This window comes from Phoca vitulina, unplaced genomic scaffold (assembly GCF_004348235.1).
Source record: "Phoca vitulina isolate PV1807 unplaced genomic scaffold, GSC_HSeal_1.0 scaffold8, whole genome shotgun sequence".
In the NCBI taxonomy this organism is placed as follows: domain Eukaryota; kingdom Metazoa; phylum Chordata; class Mammalia; order Carnivora; family Phocidae; genus Phoca; species Phoca vitulina.
This window is the reverse complement of record NW_022589711.1, coordinates 33,431,481-33,448,791: the sequence shown is the minus strand read 5'-3', so window position 1 is coordinate 33,448,791 and position 17,311 is coordinate 33,431,481. Positions and strand designations below refer to the sequence as shown.

The 17,311-nt window shown below is 36.6% G+C and overlaps 1 protein-coding gene and 1 pseudogene across 4 annotated transcripts in view; one reads left to right on the top strand and one right to left on the bottom strand.

Moving 5' to 3' along the window:
• The window catches only part of LOC116633800 (glutamate-rich protein 2-like), a 497,520-nt gene that overhangs the window by 257,063 nt on the left and 223,146 nt on the right, over positions 1 to 17,311 (bottom strand). The window lies entirely within an intron of this gene.
• LOC116633801 lies at positions 13,607 to 16,954 on the top strand (annotated as a pseudogene).

The following is a 17,311-nucleotide window of genomic DNA, read 5'->3' as shown; positions in this document are numbered from 1 at the left end:
GGAGGGATCCATGCATCTTGCTGCTGCCCATGAGAAATCTCCTATGTAAGCTCCCTTTGCTAGTATCAAAACTGCCACCTACCAACCTGGAGTGGCCTGCCTCTTTGGTCTCTCCTTGTTCTATGCATACAGGGCCTATTTTGGATTACACAGGAAAGCTCCTGAAAGGGTTGTGAACCTACACATAGTAAGCATTACCAACCAATTATTTTTGTATTATATTAGCAACTATCTCCAAAATGTGACTTCACTCTTACTGAACAGAGCTTATCAGATTTGGTGAATATATGGAAATGTACATAACGTTACTGTTTTAAATAAAACTATATGAAGTTACCATTTAAAATGGTGTCTTACAAAAAACTTAAAAATATCTCTTGACTTCCCTCTTAAAAGTATTTAGTAAGACATAAAGATGACCAGAATTTGAAATAACACTGAAAATTAAGCAGAAAATCACCATTGCCAGCATTCGCTGGAAATCCCCTAACTATAAAGTTTTACATACACTGAAATGTAATCCTTGGTCCACTAGTGCTATGCTCAGGACTAAGGAAGCAGAAATACCCTTACCATTTATCTCTTCCCTCCCAGCACAAAGATCAATACCTGTACAAACCCGAGCATTGGAAAAAGTGAGCCATCTGTGATATTATGTGAGTACTGCTCTAACAGTCCTCCAGGGTCAGTGTGATACACCCAAACAGACCAATAAATGCTTCAATTCTACCCAGAAAGAGACAGTGAATTGCTGAAAACTATCTGGCAGGAAATAGTGGGAGGCCGGTAGTGTTGTATACGATCCCAGGAGAAAAGTAGGAAAAGGAGAAAAGAAGAAGAGAAGAAAAGGAAGAAAACTCATCAGAACCACGAGGCACCACCTCACACCAGTCAGAATGGCTAGAACTAACAACACAAGAAACAACAGATGTTGGCGAGGATGTGGAGAAAAAGGAACTCTCTTACACTGCTAGTAGGAAGGCAATTGGTGCAGCCACTCTGGAAAACAGTATGGAGGTTCCCCAAAAAGTTAAAAATAGAACAACCCTACGATTCAACAATTGCACTACTATGTATTTATCCAAAGGATACAAAAATAGTGATTCAAAGGGGCACATGCACCCAATGTTTATTGCAGCAATGTCCACAATAGCCAAAACATGGAAAGAGCCCAGGTGTCCATCGATGGATGAATGAATAAAAAAGAGGTGGTACACACACACACACACACACAATGGAATATGGAATATTACTCAGCCACCAAAAAGAATGAAATCTTGCCATTTGTAACGATGTGGATGGAGCTAGAGTTTATTACACTAAGTGAAATAAGTCAGTCAGAGAAAGACAAATACCATATGATTTCACTCATCTGTGGAATTTAAGAAACAAAACAGATGAACATTGGGGAAGGGAAGGAAAAATAAAATAAGATAAAAACCATAGGCAAACCATAAGAGACTCTTAACTATGGGAAACAAACTGAAGGTTCCTGAAAGGGAGTGGGTGGGGGGATGGGGAAACTAGGTGATGGGCATTAAAGAGGGCACTTGATGTAATGAGCACTGGGTGTTATATGCAGCTGATGAATCACTAAATTTTACCCCTGAAACTAATAATACACTATATGATAACTTGAACTTAAATAAAAAATTTTTTTTAAATAGAAGAAAACCTAGGGAAATTGTTGGGAACAGTGGTCTTTGGTGATTCCTCTTTAAGGAGCTCAAACACTTCATAGTGTCTGAAGCTCCCACCACAGCTCAGCAGCGTGGGCTCAGCAGGCAAGGTTGTGGAGAACTGCACAAACAAGCTTAATAGCATGGACTTCAGGAGAGATTTCAAATAGCAGCCAAACAGAGTGAGGCTAAATTAAACACAGAAGGACCAATGTAGGGCCTTAAAATTTTCTGCAGATAAGATAAAGGGAGTATGATTAGTATCCTACTAACAAGGCAGACTTAGAGATCAACTGTGAAAACCAAGACCCAAAGACATTTTTAAATGTTTTGGAAATCTGAGTAGGATGTATGAAAGATTTTAATAAATATTTGGAGGGTGGAAAACACAAGAAGGAATAAGTGATTTGCTTGGGTAAAGTAACAATCCAGGTGGCTACAGGTAAACTATGAAAAAATGAGGCAATTTGCCCCAAAGCCTTTGATAAGCTTAACTACTGGAGGTACCAGGTACCAAGAAAGTGAGTCAGATGAAGAGTGGAAAGACAGATTAGTTGGAAGACTATATACAGGGCATTTGGAACATCCCAGGTTCCCTTCCCCATGCCTATAGTTAGAGGATCATTCCCCACATCCCCTTGCACTGGCAGAACAACAGTTGTCTGTTCTCTGAAAGGCATGAGGCTATGTGACAGGGGCACTGTGCAGAGCAAGAGGGCATGTAGGAGTGAAAATGGGATGCAAGGGAGTCTAAAAACTGCACACTCTTGGGAGCCTTCTCCTTCTCTTGCCTAGAATTTGGAAGTAGGGATCTTCAGTTCTGCATCCTGGACAAGAAGCTAGAAATGGTGTCATCGTGGGTAGAACTCTACAGCCCAAGAAAAGAAGTCTTTATTGGGACATTTTGTGGTCCCTGAATTAAAAGGCTAGCTTTCTTCCTGCTCAGTATAGAAGTAACTAATTTACCAACTCACAAGACTACTCTTTCACAAGGCACTCACCCTTAATGAGCTTTTTGGTACTTCTGGAATATGAATGGACAGACAAACATTATTTAAAGAATAATTAAACATTAAGAATAAATAAACATTAAAGAATGTTTTCAATGTAGAAAGAAGTTAAAGGAATTCAAAACAAAACTACAACAAAAAAGTAAAAAAAAGAAAAAAACAAAGTGTAGGGAACAGATGAAAATTTCATATATATATTATATACATATAATATATATTGAGAATCAAGAGAAGACTCAGTGTCTAAAAAATTAATGAATAATAAATATTAAAAGACAGATAAACAAGCAAAGACCCCGAGAACAGCCAAAGGAATGTTGAAAAAGAAACCTATAACTGGTGGCATCACAATTCCGGATTTCAAGCTCTATTACAAAGCTGTAATCATCAAGACAGCATGGTACTGGCACAAAAACAGACACATAGATCAGTGGAACAGAATGGAGAACCCAGAAATGGACCCTCAACTCTATGGTCAACTAATCTTCGACAAAGCAGGAAAGAATGTCCAATGGAAAAAAGACAGTCTCTTCAACAAATGGTGTTGGGAAAATTGGACAGCCACATGCAGAAGAATGAAACTGGACCATTTCCTTACACCATACACAAAAATAGACTCAAAATGGATGAAAGACCTAAATGTAATACAGGAATCCATCAAAATCCTAGAGGAGAACACAGGCAGCAACCTCTTCTACCTCGGCCGCAGCAACTTCTTGCTAGACATGTTTCCAAAGGCAAGGGAAGCAAGGGCAAAAATGAACTACTGGGACTTCATCAAGATAAAAAGCTTTTGCACAGCAAACAGTCAACAAAACCAGAAGACAACCGAAAGAATGGGAGAAGATATTTGCAAATGACATATCAGATAAAGGGCTAGTATCCAAAATCTATAAAGAACTTATCAAACTCAACACCCAAAGAACAACTAATCCAATCAAGAAATGGGCAGAAGACAGGAACAGACATTTCTGCAAATGGCCAACAGACACATGAAAAAGTGTTCAACTCACCCAGCATCAGGGAAATCCAAATCAAAACCTCAATGAAATACCACCTCACACCAGTCAGAATGGCTGAAATTAACAAGTCAGGAAACAACAGATGTTGGTGAGGATGCAGGGGAAGGGGAACCCTCCTACACTGTTGGTGGGAATGCAAGCTGGTGCAGCCACTCTGGAAAACAGTATGGAGGTTCCTCAAAAAGTTGAAAATAGAGCTACCCTACAACCCAGCAACTGCACTACTGATAGAAATGTAGTGATCCAAAGGGGCACCTGCATCCTAATGTTTATAACAGCAGTGTCCACAATAGCCAAAGTATGGAAAGAGCCCAGATGTCCATTGACAGATGAGTGGAAAAAGAAGATGTGGTAGATATATCCAATGGAATATTATGCAGCCATCGAAAAAATGAAATCTTGCCATTTGCAACGACGTGGATGGAACAAGAGGGTATTTTGCTAAGCGAAATAAGTCAATCAGAGAAAGACAATTATCATATGATCTCACTGATATGTGGAATTTAAGAAACAAGGCAGAGGATCATAGGGGAAGAGAGAGAAAAAAATGAAACAAAATGAAACCAGAGAGGGAGACAAACCATAAGAGATTCTTAATCATAGGAAACAAATTGAGGGTTGCTGGAGGAGAGGAGGGTGGAGGGATGGGGTAACTGGGTGATGGACATTGGGGAGGGTATGTGTTGTAATAAGCACTGGGGTTTATATAAGACTGATGAATCATGACCTGTACCCCTGAAACAAATAATACATTATATGTTAATTAATTGAATTTAAATTTTAAAAAAAGATTAAAAAAAGAAATGCATTCAGCTAAAAATAACAGAAAAATATTAATGAATAATAAATATTAAAAGACAGATAAATAAGCATAACTGCTATTAGGAAAGAAAGATAATAAGAAATAGACTTTTAAATTAAAATATAACTGAAGTTAAAAATCAGAAGTGCTACTAGATAAAGCCAAGTAAATCCCTCAGAAAAGAACATGGAAAAGACAAGATAAACTACTGATAGTCTTTGAAGATCTATTTGAAAGGTTCAAAATCCAACAATTATGAAATTTCACCATGATGCCCCCTTCAAAATAAAAGTCTGAAAAACTAGAGAGAAATTAATTATGCATATAAAATTTCTCAGGATGACTAGGCTAATGACTTTAATAAAAATTTCAAAACAAGAGGCATAAAAGGGACTCTAAAACCTTCCAGAAAATAATGCAAAAACAAATAACAAAACACAATCAAAGGAAAGGGAATCATAATAGCATTTGGAATTTTCATCAGCCAGATTGGACACTAAAAGACCAAGGAATGATGCCTTCCAACTTCCCAGGGAAAATGATTTTTAGCCTTGTACTCTATTCTCACCCAAACTACCAGTCAAGCAGGAAGGGTAAAATAAAGATATTTTCAGACAGCTAATAATTCAGAAGTTTACTACCTATTTCCCTTCCCCCTTCTTGGGAGGTTACTGGAGGCACATTTCAGCAGAATAAATGAGAGAGGTAGACATGGTATAGAAAACTGGGGGTTCAATGTGGAAGATTTACTAAGAAGTTCCAGGGCAGCAGCTGTGGGGCAGGCTTGGAGAGCAAGAGCCCATGGCAGAGAATAAGGTTAGAGAGTTGGGAGCAGGTAGTTTCCAAGAAGAATAAAAATCGAACTACAGACTATATGATATCTTTGAATGTTTGGGGATATTTTATTACTAGGCATTTCCCAGCTCTGTTGAACCATTTAGTAAATGATTGTTTTAGGCACATAGAAAACCAAGCAAAACTAAAAGCAATTACCAACTCCAAAACAAACTAAAGGTAGTATACCACTGAAATAATAGTATATTCTTTGGCTCAGTAATGACTAATATTTATATAATCATAATGATGTAAACACTGTTGATATAACCAAAAGTTTTTGGAAGACAGGGAATGCAAAGGATGATGCTTTGGAAAACAGTACGGAGCTTCTTCAAAAAGTTAAAAATAGAGCTACCCTATGACTCAGCAATTGCACTACTGGGTATTTACCCAAAAGATACAGATGCACATGTACCCCAATGTTCATAGCAGCAATGTCCACAACAGCCAAACTGTGGAAGGAGCCGAGATGCCCTTCAGAACACAGACAAATGGATAAAGAAGTTGTAGTCCATATACACAATGTTCATCAGAAAGGATGAATACCCATCATTTGCATCTACATAGATGGAACTGGAGGGGATTATCTAAGTGAAATAAGTCAAGCAGAGAAAGACAATTGGCATATGGTTTCACTTATATGTGGAACATAAGGAATAGCATGGAGGACATTAGGAGAAGGAAGGGAAAAATGAAGGGGGGGGATCAGAGGGAGACAAACCATGAGAGACTATGGACTCTGGGAAACAAACTGAGGGTTTCAGAGGGGAGGGGGGTTGGATGGGTTAGCCTCATGATGGGTATTAAGGAGGGCACGTATTGCAATGAGCACTGGGTGTTATACGCAAACAATGAATCATGGAATACTACATCAAAAACTAATGACGTACTATACTTCATTAGTATATTAGTATAACATAACATAAAAAAAAGTAGGATGATGCTAAAAGCCTCAAACCCAGCTCCTCAATAGGTCATATTTCAAATGGATATATCAATATATAGCAGTATAAAAATATTACTTTAACACATGGAGCTAAGTAATAGAATTTATAGCAAAAAGTTAAATGAGATTAGAACTGTATATAGAAAAGGATGGAGAGAGGTGAGGGGCAGGGAACTGCTGATTTTTAATGTCCTTTGGTTTTGTTTGAGTATGTAATTGTATATTTGTACCACTTCACTTTTTAAAAATCAACATTATAAAAAGATGTTTAGATGTTCTAAGAAAAAAAAAGAATTGAAAATAACAGAAGTGAATCAAAAGATATAACTGAAAAAAGCTGTATGCTTAAAAAAAATGGGTATAGAGAGCAAAGCAAAAATAAAGTAAGTTCACCCTTAAATACGTCATGGAAATTTTTTTTAATTAACAAGTTTTAAAAGAATCCCAAGTCTCCAGGCATGTCACTATGGAACTTTTTGAAGTTAAAGGCTATGATCCAGTAATTTAGTATTGAGACAAATTCTTGTTCCATTCATAAACGCAACTGATACATATTTTTAGTCAAACTTTAGTGTTCAGAGCTGAAATACTAGCTACCTATGTAAGCATTCTTAAAAGAAATTGCTTGAAGTTTTCAGAGTCCAAAGATGACTTAAAATTAACCTGAATCGAACAGACGTATTATATATATATATATACATATATATATATATAATATTCCTGCTTCACTGTGGGAAAATCAAAAGGCAAAATAAAAGATTAATTTTAAGATTCCTGAGGGGAGTGACTCCCTAAACAAATTTTACCAAAATGATAACAAAACCATGTGGGGGAGTTTCTGTCATCTTTCCCTGGGACATCTGGCTGAAACTTCAAAGCAAACAATGCCATTATTAAGCTTTATCTCTTGTAATGGGAAGAATCCTGTGGTTAGACTAAGAAATCCCCAGGGACCACATCTACACTTACTGAAGTCCAACTAAAATTGATTTTCAATTCTTTAAAAAAGCAGAACAGCAAACTATCACATGGTGAATATTTTTTTCTTTATCTTGTCTGTATTTTCTAAATCTTCCTTAACAATGAGAATGTATTTTATTTAGGAAAGAAAGAAAATGTAGATTATGAAGAAAAATTCCAGAAATAGAAATAAGTGTATACTGAAAAAAAAGTGGAATTTTATACCACTGTAAAAATATTAATTAATAGTATTCATTTAAATACTTAGAGATAACTTACTATGTGTCAGGCACTGGGGATACAGCATATATATGTGTTCCCTGCTTTCCTGAAACTTTCAGTCTAGAGGGGGAGACAGGTGTTTAATACATGCTTATGAAAACTGTTAATCAAAGTTTAAAATTCAATTAATACTTGCCATTAATGTCTGTGTGTTCAATGATAAAGAACTATTTACAGTGGCAATCTTGATTCTATTTTTATTTAATTCATTTACCTTTGGTGTATGGACTGTGAAAAAATGGGCACCACACCTACCCTAGGGATAACTGAGACATGGATTTGAAATGTTGGAAAACGTGTGAAGATTCCAATGTTTACTTGCTCTAATAAGTAAGAGGTTATTTGGCTGTCCTGGTGATTATTTTTTACTTAACACAGAAATTCACAGAAACCATATTACCACTCTGAACTTCAGATTATTCTTCTATAAAATATAGGTAATATCTTTCTCATACTGCTTATATAAGGACTAAATAAAAACATCCATATCTGGTAGCAAGTACAATGCTAGAAACTTTACATAGCTTATATCATTTATTTCTTATAATAATTAATGAAGCTGTTATTATTTCCATCTTGCAGATAAGGGAAATGAGATTACCAATGATTAAAAAAATTACAAGTTGTACACAGGGTCAGAGATGAAGTTAGGACATGAAAATAAGTCCTTCTGATCCCAGATCCTATTCCCTTTCCACTAAACCTTTCCTTATCTCATGGCTATTTAGATTTTAAAAGAATATCTTCACAGATAATTACATAATCCAGCAGATGAGGCTCTGTTGGTAGAATAGTTGAGATCATGACATGCAAATGAATGTCTGCCAGAAGTAGGTGAAACTGCTTGGGAAAAGGGGAACTGACTGGATATTTAAGTCCTCCTCAGACCTAAGACTCTATGTGTCAGTGTGGTTATTTATTTATTTATTTATTTATACTTTCATATATATATAACCACTCCTCGCATCTACTGCAAAGTTCCTTTTTTTTTTGTTAAGATTTTATTTACTTATTTGAGAGCGAGAGAGTGAGTACAAGTGGTGGGGAGGTGGCAGAGGGAGAGGGAGAAGCTGACTCCCCACTGAGCAGGGAGCCCAACATACGGGGCTGGGTCCCAGGACCCCAGGATCATGACCTGAGACAAAGGCAGATGCTTAACCAACTGAACCACACAAGCACCCCTGCAAAGTTCCTTCTAAAAAGCCAAAAACAGTACCAGTTGCCAAAAAAAAATATCTTGCATTTGTTTCTAATGCAGGTGGTTGAAATTTGAGTTGTGCTGAAATACAATAGCAATTTATGTGTTGGAAAGCTCCCACGTCTGTCAAAACACGTTAGGCACTGCGTCAACAGCAGGCTGCTTAAACTGTCACAAAGAATTTCTTAGCTATTTGCAAACTGTTTGGAAGTATGAAAGGGAAAAGTGTAAACAATTCATGAAATTTACAAAACTGTTCCAGCATCTTGGAAATACAGCTATTTTTAAACTCATGTATCTTTTAAAATTAAAGCATAATAAAAATGCTTAATTTAAAATACCTAGATTTCAAATCATCAGAAGGTTAAAGCTGGGCTTGAAGTCAGGGTAACTATTTTATGTTGTCTTCCCATTGCAATGAATTTGGGAAGAAAGCAAAGATCATGACTATCATTCTTCCCCTTAGAAACTTTGCTCCTCAGAACAGTTTATTTTTGGTTCAGCCCACAAAAAAAAAACAATAGCACCAGTTTACATTCAAAAAGATTTCCTCTTACTCCCAAACCTTCTTCCTTTTTTTTTTAATTTATTTTTTTTAAGTAGGCTCCAAGCCCAACGTGGGGCTTGAACTCAAGACCATGCCAGGCACCCCTCCCAAACTTTCTTCTTATCAAACCAGCTCTGCCAAACAAAGAACGAAGGGCACTGTTCCCCTCCCTTCCTGGCTCAATACAATCACTTTGCTCTTAGGATTTCTTGAGTGTGTTAAAATCTAGCTGGAAAGCAAGTAAGCTGATTAAGACCAAAGAACAGTAGAAAAATTTCTTTTGGACAATCTACTTCTGCCTCCAATGTAAAATCTGGTTCTAAAATTAGGAACTCTAATCCTGGTTTTCTTTTTAAAGTCATTACACAGTTCAGTGTCTCAGTTTCTCTATCTCTAAAATAAAGATGGTGATATTTGTGTATTCTATAACTTACATAGGAGCAGAAAATATCTGTATAATGCATTTTCTAAATCTCTTTAGGATAAAAGGATGACTTATGCAAATCATCATCATCAACATTATTAGACAAAAGAATAAAACAGGTTCAATTCATTTTCATTTTGATATTCAGTTTATCTAATTTTAAATTAAAAAGAAAAGATGTTCTGAAACCACTAATTATTAAATGTCAGATGCCAATCAATTCACTTGGATATCTTTTGTGCATGTATGTCTGGTTGCAGACAGAAGCAGTTTGTGTGTGTGTGTGTGTACATGCGCGTACACATGCTTTAATTCTAAATGGCACAAAGAAATAAAGTCATCTGGGAGGATCCACATGATAGCATCTTCACCAGAGTTCTTTGGAATCCATGTGTTGGTCAGGACCCTGTCTACCTACCTTCTGCTGTAACCTGACCCTGGATCCTGTGACTTGCTGTATTTACTATCTGAACTTAGCTATACCTCCAGGTGTATTTTGTGTGGCTAGTTTCTAATCTAGATTACTAAACAAATAAATCATTCTATGAGACACAATTGAGTTTTCAAGGTGATGAAAACAAGGGCAGAGGCTAGGTTTTATATTCATCTCCTATCTCCCTTCAACACCTAATACAATGCCTGGCATTCAATAAATGTTTGTTGAAAGGAAATTAAATACTAAACAGAGATTGAGGTTGTGAGAATGGAGAGGAGACATGGTGGTTGTTGCAACTGAGGATGGGGCCCAGAATCCCAACTAGGAAAACTGCTTTTGTATTCATTCAATTTCTATTTGTGAGACTGAAGATCAACTGATAGACAACTTAGGAGCAGAGTGCAACCAAAGAGAGATCTTTTTTGCTTATTACATTAGGAAGAAATTAAAAACCACTGAGACTTTCCTGACAGATTCTGATTACGGAGATTCCCAAACAAAGAATGTGGGGTGCAGTGTCTTCCTGTGAGTCCCAAATCCCTGATATTTATCAAAGCTGCACCTTCAAAATTCCCTTCACTCCCACCACTATTACCTCCTGTTACTGCTAATCACACTATCATCAAAGAAAAAGAAAAAAAAAAGAAAGAAAGAAAAAAGAAAAAGAAAATCAGGAAGGGTCCAGCGTTGCTAATCTATACAAAAGTCCTAAACAAACCAAATACAGTTAATACTATGTTTTATTAAATTGAACCCTCCCTTACCAGAGTGATAAAAAGTGATAGGATCTATAAGACTGAATCCATTTTACACACCACTATTCAAACTAATCCTGCCTGTGGTTCAGGGAACAAAGAATTCTGCAACAGGGAAAACAGGGGTCCTGCTTTTTATTCCCTAACTCTCCTGTTCTTGCTGGTCAAAGAAAAAGCCATTAATATAATATTCTGCACTGTATTCAGAGCCACAGTATCATAAAGCAATTGGTGGTCTGGCCAGCTAGCTATTAAAAAACAGTCTTCCTAGCTTTAGAATCTCCTCCCTTATACAGAGTAACCACAGAGAAAGCATCAGCTAAACGTAGTAACTGGGCTGAGAGGACTTCTATTCTGGACTTCTGGCTTAGTCTTGAATTTAACTAAAGCTCTTTGAGGAGTTTTAATACTTTCAAATGTGAATTTTCTCTCTCCTGTGAAGCTATCCCAAGTAGTTCTATTTTAACTCGATGGGCATTAAATCATTTCTGTAAGATTTATAATAAATCCTTCTAACTAAAGCAAGGTCAAAATTTTTCCCCTGATATTGAATGTTAATGACATGTACAAAAGAGTACAATGGGAATAGTTATGGTTTGTTATACAGAAAAATATCTGGGTTATTCTGGATAAATTTTTCAGACATTATTATCTAAGGCTTTCTAAAAATGTATTTTAATTTATTTAATGGCAGTCCTCTACTATTCACCACTCAGCTGCCTGACTCTCTAGGTTAAGTGTAATAGAGCACAAATTAATCTTTGGTAAATTAGCAAGTATTGTGATGTGCTAAGGTACAGAAGCAGAGGCAGGAGGCATGAATGAATATGATATAGATCAGAGAGCCAAGAGGTAATGACCCCAAGAGAGAACCAAGAATGTGGTACCTTTTTTCCCCATCAATTCATTAATGATTATTTACCCTCAAGATGCTTTTATAGCTGTGTGTAAGGTTCAAGTATGAGTTCTGGACAGAGGAAGAATGAATAAAAGAGAAGGAGGAGGGGAGAGAAAAAATGAATTACATAGTACTCATTATGTAGTGAAAGTTTAGGAAAGACAGTTTTAGACAGTTTAGTGAAAGACCATTCTGTCCAAGGGAAATGTAAGTAAAAAAAAACCAAAGTAAGAAAAGCAGAGTGGAGCCAGATCAGACAGGAAGGATATCTAGTGGTACACTACTATTTAAGAACAAAGGCTATAAGGATTTCAAGTGGAATGATGGTAGAGAAATTTTAAAGGAAGGAATAATTTCAGAAAGAGAAATACTACAAGAAAAGAATATATCAGATTTTTAATGGATTGGATTGCTGGAAGGACAAATGATAACATGGAAAAGTCAGAGTAATGTGTCAAGACAGAAGAATGATGCCATTACCGGGAAGATAAAAGTCCAACATACAAATGGGAGATGCCCAGCACCCAAGTAGATGTTGGAGAAAGATTACAGCCATATCTATAATAGGAGATCACCTGCTTACCAGTGAGAAATGAGAATCCACACTCATTAAGGGAATATAAAGAGAATATAAATAGAATATATAGAGAATATAAAGAGAATAGCAGAGATTAAGGGGTGGGTTCCATAATTGACTAGTTTTGTTCTTTTCTTGATCACTTCTATTTACCCTCTTTGTTGTTCATTTTTCAAACATTGACTGATCAGTTAGATTCTATGGAGCACCGGAAAATCATTGGTGAAATAGGAATGGTCTTAGACTTCAAGGAATTCCCCGTAGAGTGAGGAAGACAAACATAAGCAGGTCATTGCTAATGAACCCACGAGGCACAACACCGAGTCCAGCAGAAAAGGCTGAGGAAAGGCTTTCCGGAGGAAGTGAAGGCAAATCGAGCATTAAGGGAGGAATAAGAGTCCTGAGGAAGAGGAATAAGGTTACAGAATGGATGGGAGCAGGGCTGCTCAGGAAGAGAAAACAATATAATGAAGCACAAAGTATAAAATATCCAGGGTTTATGTAGGGGAGGATGTATTTATAGAGCAGGGAGAATTACAAGCAATTTAATGTTCTTGAAGTTTTGAGTCAGGAAGTGGAAGCATACAATCATGGAGGGTTTTATATGCCAGTTTAAGAAACTTAAACTGTAACCTCTGGGATAAATATATCACTACAGTATGAATAAGTGGGGGCAAAATAAGAGCAAAGAAATTAGCTAAGAGATGAGAGCTGACATTAAAGTAGGCGTAATGGCAATGAAGACTGAGAACAGGAAATGCATCCAGGAAATATTTAAGAGGTAAAATCCATGAATCTTACTAGTAGTGGGACATGGAAACCTGAAAAAGTTAAGGATTGCTACAGATTTCCAGGTTAAATGACTATTTAATGTCCATATAATTAACTGAGACAAAGAATCCAGAAGAAGCAGCAGGTTGTATTGGTGTTTTGTTAGGATGATGGGGGCAAAACATGCCAAGTTTAGTCTTGGATGTTTTGACTTTCATGCAACCTGTCAGAAATCTAGTTCCACATTTTATTTTTATTTTTTTTTAAGATTTTATTTATTTATTTGACAGAGAGAGACACAGCAAGAGAGGGAACACAAGCAGGGGGAGTGGGAGAGGGAGAAGCAGGCTTCCTGTTGAGCAGGGAGCCCAATGTGGGCTCGATCCCAGCACCCTGAGATCATGACCTGAGCCGAAGGCAGATGCCCAACGACTGAGCCACCCAGGCGCCCCTAGTTCCACATTTTAATGCATGGCTAAAATTCAGGCAAGAGTCAGTGCTGGCTATATAAATCATCAGTAAACAAATGATGGATAAACATAAAATTCAAGGGATAGAATTTCAGAAAGAATTTAATTTTCTACTTTATAGGTAAGATCTGCATTGTTTCTTTTTATTCATGATCCTGGTTGCTTTTGGCCTCAGGGGAAAAAACATCATATTTATTTTCCTTTTTGGGGGAATAACAGAAGAATAAATAAAATTCTACAGAGTAAGCATGTCATATGAGAAGTGTGAAGACAGAAACATGGGACACCAAAATTCATGGACATCTAGAAAAAGAACAGACTAGAGAGAGGCAAAAAAGCAACTGTTAAGAGAACAGGAAGTGGTTTTTAACTTTATTTTTACATTCACAAGATGATCAATAATACTTTTCGTGCCTTGCTTATTCTTCACCCTCTACACTGATACATTTTTAAATGCAAGTCAATATACTATGTGCTGTAATGCTTAGATACAAGGAACCGTAGGAAACACAAGTTAAATGATGGAGATTTATCTGTGCTGATTCCCATGGCATTTCTCCATGAAGAATCTAGTAGCTATTCTCCAAGCACAGATTCTGTGATTTTTTGCTGCTTTCTCTCCAATAAACTCAATATCTTTCTCAGGCATTACAGTCATTATGCAAAGTGTATGGATGGTTCTTTCACTGCTAAGTGTAAGTTATTAAATATTTACTAAGTGCTGATCCAATCCAACCATGGCACAGTCTGCGTCTACAGAAAATTAGTCTAAGGAAGATGTGCATGCCATCTCCTAGGTGAGCTCAGGAAACTTATTACAAGGTCACAGAACTTTTTTACTGGTAATGGTCTGCAGACAAAACATTCATATTTTTGTAAATATTTTCATCAATATTTGGATATTTTGAACATATGTTCAAATGTTAGTAGGTAAGGGAATGGATCATTTGTTAAAATTTATAATGACTCCTAGTATGTAGATTCTGAACTTTTGCTAAGTTAGAAGATTTTTTTACTGAATCCAAGTTCATCCACCATTCATGTTTGTCACCCCCACCTAGTGTCTGACACAGTGTTTTGTAAATGACAGACACTCCACCAGCTGTAGATGCTGTTATTACTGAATTATTTTCAGGGACAGTGTTTCCTCTATCTTACTTCTGGTTTATAAGATCCAGGTTCCAAGTTTTATAATTTTTTTTCACCATATTTATAGTATTCTTATCCCTTAAATTAGCTGTTATACTAATTCAAATATTGATCATTCCTCGTTTACTTAAGCATTGCTTCATAACCTGGGGAAGCACTTGCTGAAAGAGACTTGACTGCGGATCTCTTGTTGTACTCCAGGATTTTGTCAGTTATGCTGTTGAGCAGTTGCCTTCCCTGGTCTCAGAAATATATGCAATCTACCAATAATATGACCCAATTTTATTAGGGAAAAGGGAATATTTGTTTTATTTTCTTCCAGTCTCTGTGAAAACTCTTTCTTCTTTCTATTATTTTCCTTGTTCATCAACATCCTTACTCATCCAAGGGTCGGTCTCTGTACCCTATCTATTTTCTAATCCTGACTTTTTGACATTGTATTCTTACACAAAGACTTCATAAATATTTTCTAAGTGATAGTAATTCTTAAGATAACTTGCACTCAGTGGACAACAGCCTATATTTTAGGGTGGAGGCAATGTACCACTACTGTTTTTCTGTTCTGGTATTTCCTGATAGAATGAAAAAGAGTACAGAGAACAATAAAGAGAGACTGTTAACTCTCGTGAGCTGAGTGGAGATGTGAGAAGGGAGAGAAGTGATAGGTGAGGTTTTCAGAGGAGATAAAGAAGAGAACCCAAGTGCTACTGAAAATGAGCCCACATGTCATCTTTCCTGTATGTGCCTTAGATTTGCTTTACATTTAAACAATGTTTTGTAACTTTCAAGGCTTCTTAATGTACACTTTCTTGTTCTGGCTCCTAAAAGTACAATGTTGCATAAAATAGAATAATATGGTACTGATCTAAATACCCGCTGATATATTATTTTTTTCCTAATGAAGTTTCTTTACATATAAAAATATTTTTGCTTGGTTTGAGGAGTTAAAAATCTGCTCTGAGCTTAAGTGCCAGCTCTAAAATAGAAGGATGCACCTAGATTCAACCTGGTAGACAACTGGCTGTCATTGACTATGATGTTAATGACTTTTTTGTTGAAGTCATAAAACCAGTATAAGTTTTGAGACATTTTCTGATGGCACTTAGGGAAATGTTAACATTACCTTTGCTTTTAGCATACAGATCTTTGTTTGCATTAGGAACCGAATAATAGAAAGAGAGAGATAGCACAAAGCAAATAACATTATTTGGAATCATTTCTACATGGCAATCAAAGTCTTATTTTTCAAATTGGCATAGACTTATTTTAAGCTAAGAAAACCTCTATTGAAGTTTATTGAAACAGAACATCTAAAACTAATGTTTCTTATGAGATAATGCAAGAAACACTTGGGAGTACGTGGAGGAAGTTTTCTGAATTTGGGAAGGAGTGTTAGCTGTTATGAACTGAAACAAATCTGAAACTATAAATTCTGATTCCTCTTTCAATATTTTCCACTGTAGGTCACATCACAACCCTGGCTAAATGTTTCTTTTTAAAAATTGGCCAAAAATGAATATAAAAATTTAACTGAAACATATAGTCCTTTATAGATGTTATTTTTTCAAGTAATGTTTAGGAGTACCTGGGTTAATTTATGGCCGAGAACTAAAACACAAATAAGAAAAAAAAATGCATTTTTATATTTTATAAGTAATAAAACTAAAACTGATGAGTTAAATTACAGTGTCAGCCACATAACCTGTCATACCTGGAACCAGAAATATAATGCATCAAACTTTTATTCTTTCTTCCTCTAGGGGAATTTAGTGGGAATGCGTTTCTTCAGAAGCAAAAGACACTGTTAAAAGAAACATCCTTATCTCTTGGGTCTCACTTCCAAGATGACCAAGAAAAGAAGGAATAATGGTCATGCCAAAAAGGGCCGCGGCCATGTGCAGCCTATTCGCTGCACCAAATGCACCTGTTGTGTGCCCAAGGACAAGGCCATTAAGAAATTCATTATTCGGAACATAGCAGAGGTCACCGCCGTCAGAGACATTTCCGAAGCGAGTGTCTTCGACCCTATGTGCTTCCCAAGCTGTATGTGAAACTACATTATTGTGTGAATTGTGCCATTCACAGCAAGGTAGTGAGGAATTGCTCTCGTGAAGCAGGGAAGGACCGAACATCCCCACCCCGATTTAGACCAGCAGGTGCTGCCCCATGACCTCCACCAAAGCCTATGTAAGGGGCTAAGTCCTTAAGGACAAAAGAAAAGCTGTTCTCCAGGAAAAAAAAAAAAACGGCGATTATACTTCAAAAAAAAAAAAAAGAAGAAAGAAAGAAAGAAAAGAAAAGAAACATTCTTAGGATAATGGTCATGTCTTCTCCAAACATAGATGTCTCTGAAGAGCATCTTTGGCGTGGAGGAGTGAGAGGGTGACAGGCAGTGGATGATTCTTTATGGTACTCTGGAATCTAAGGGGCACAGTGACAAAGTCCTCTAGACACCAGCTACTGCTGTTATGGGTGTGCATCACAGCAACAGTATTAGTAACAGCCACATGAACAATGTCACCCACTGTGCAGCCTTCTTATGTGAAAA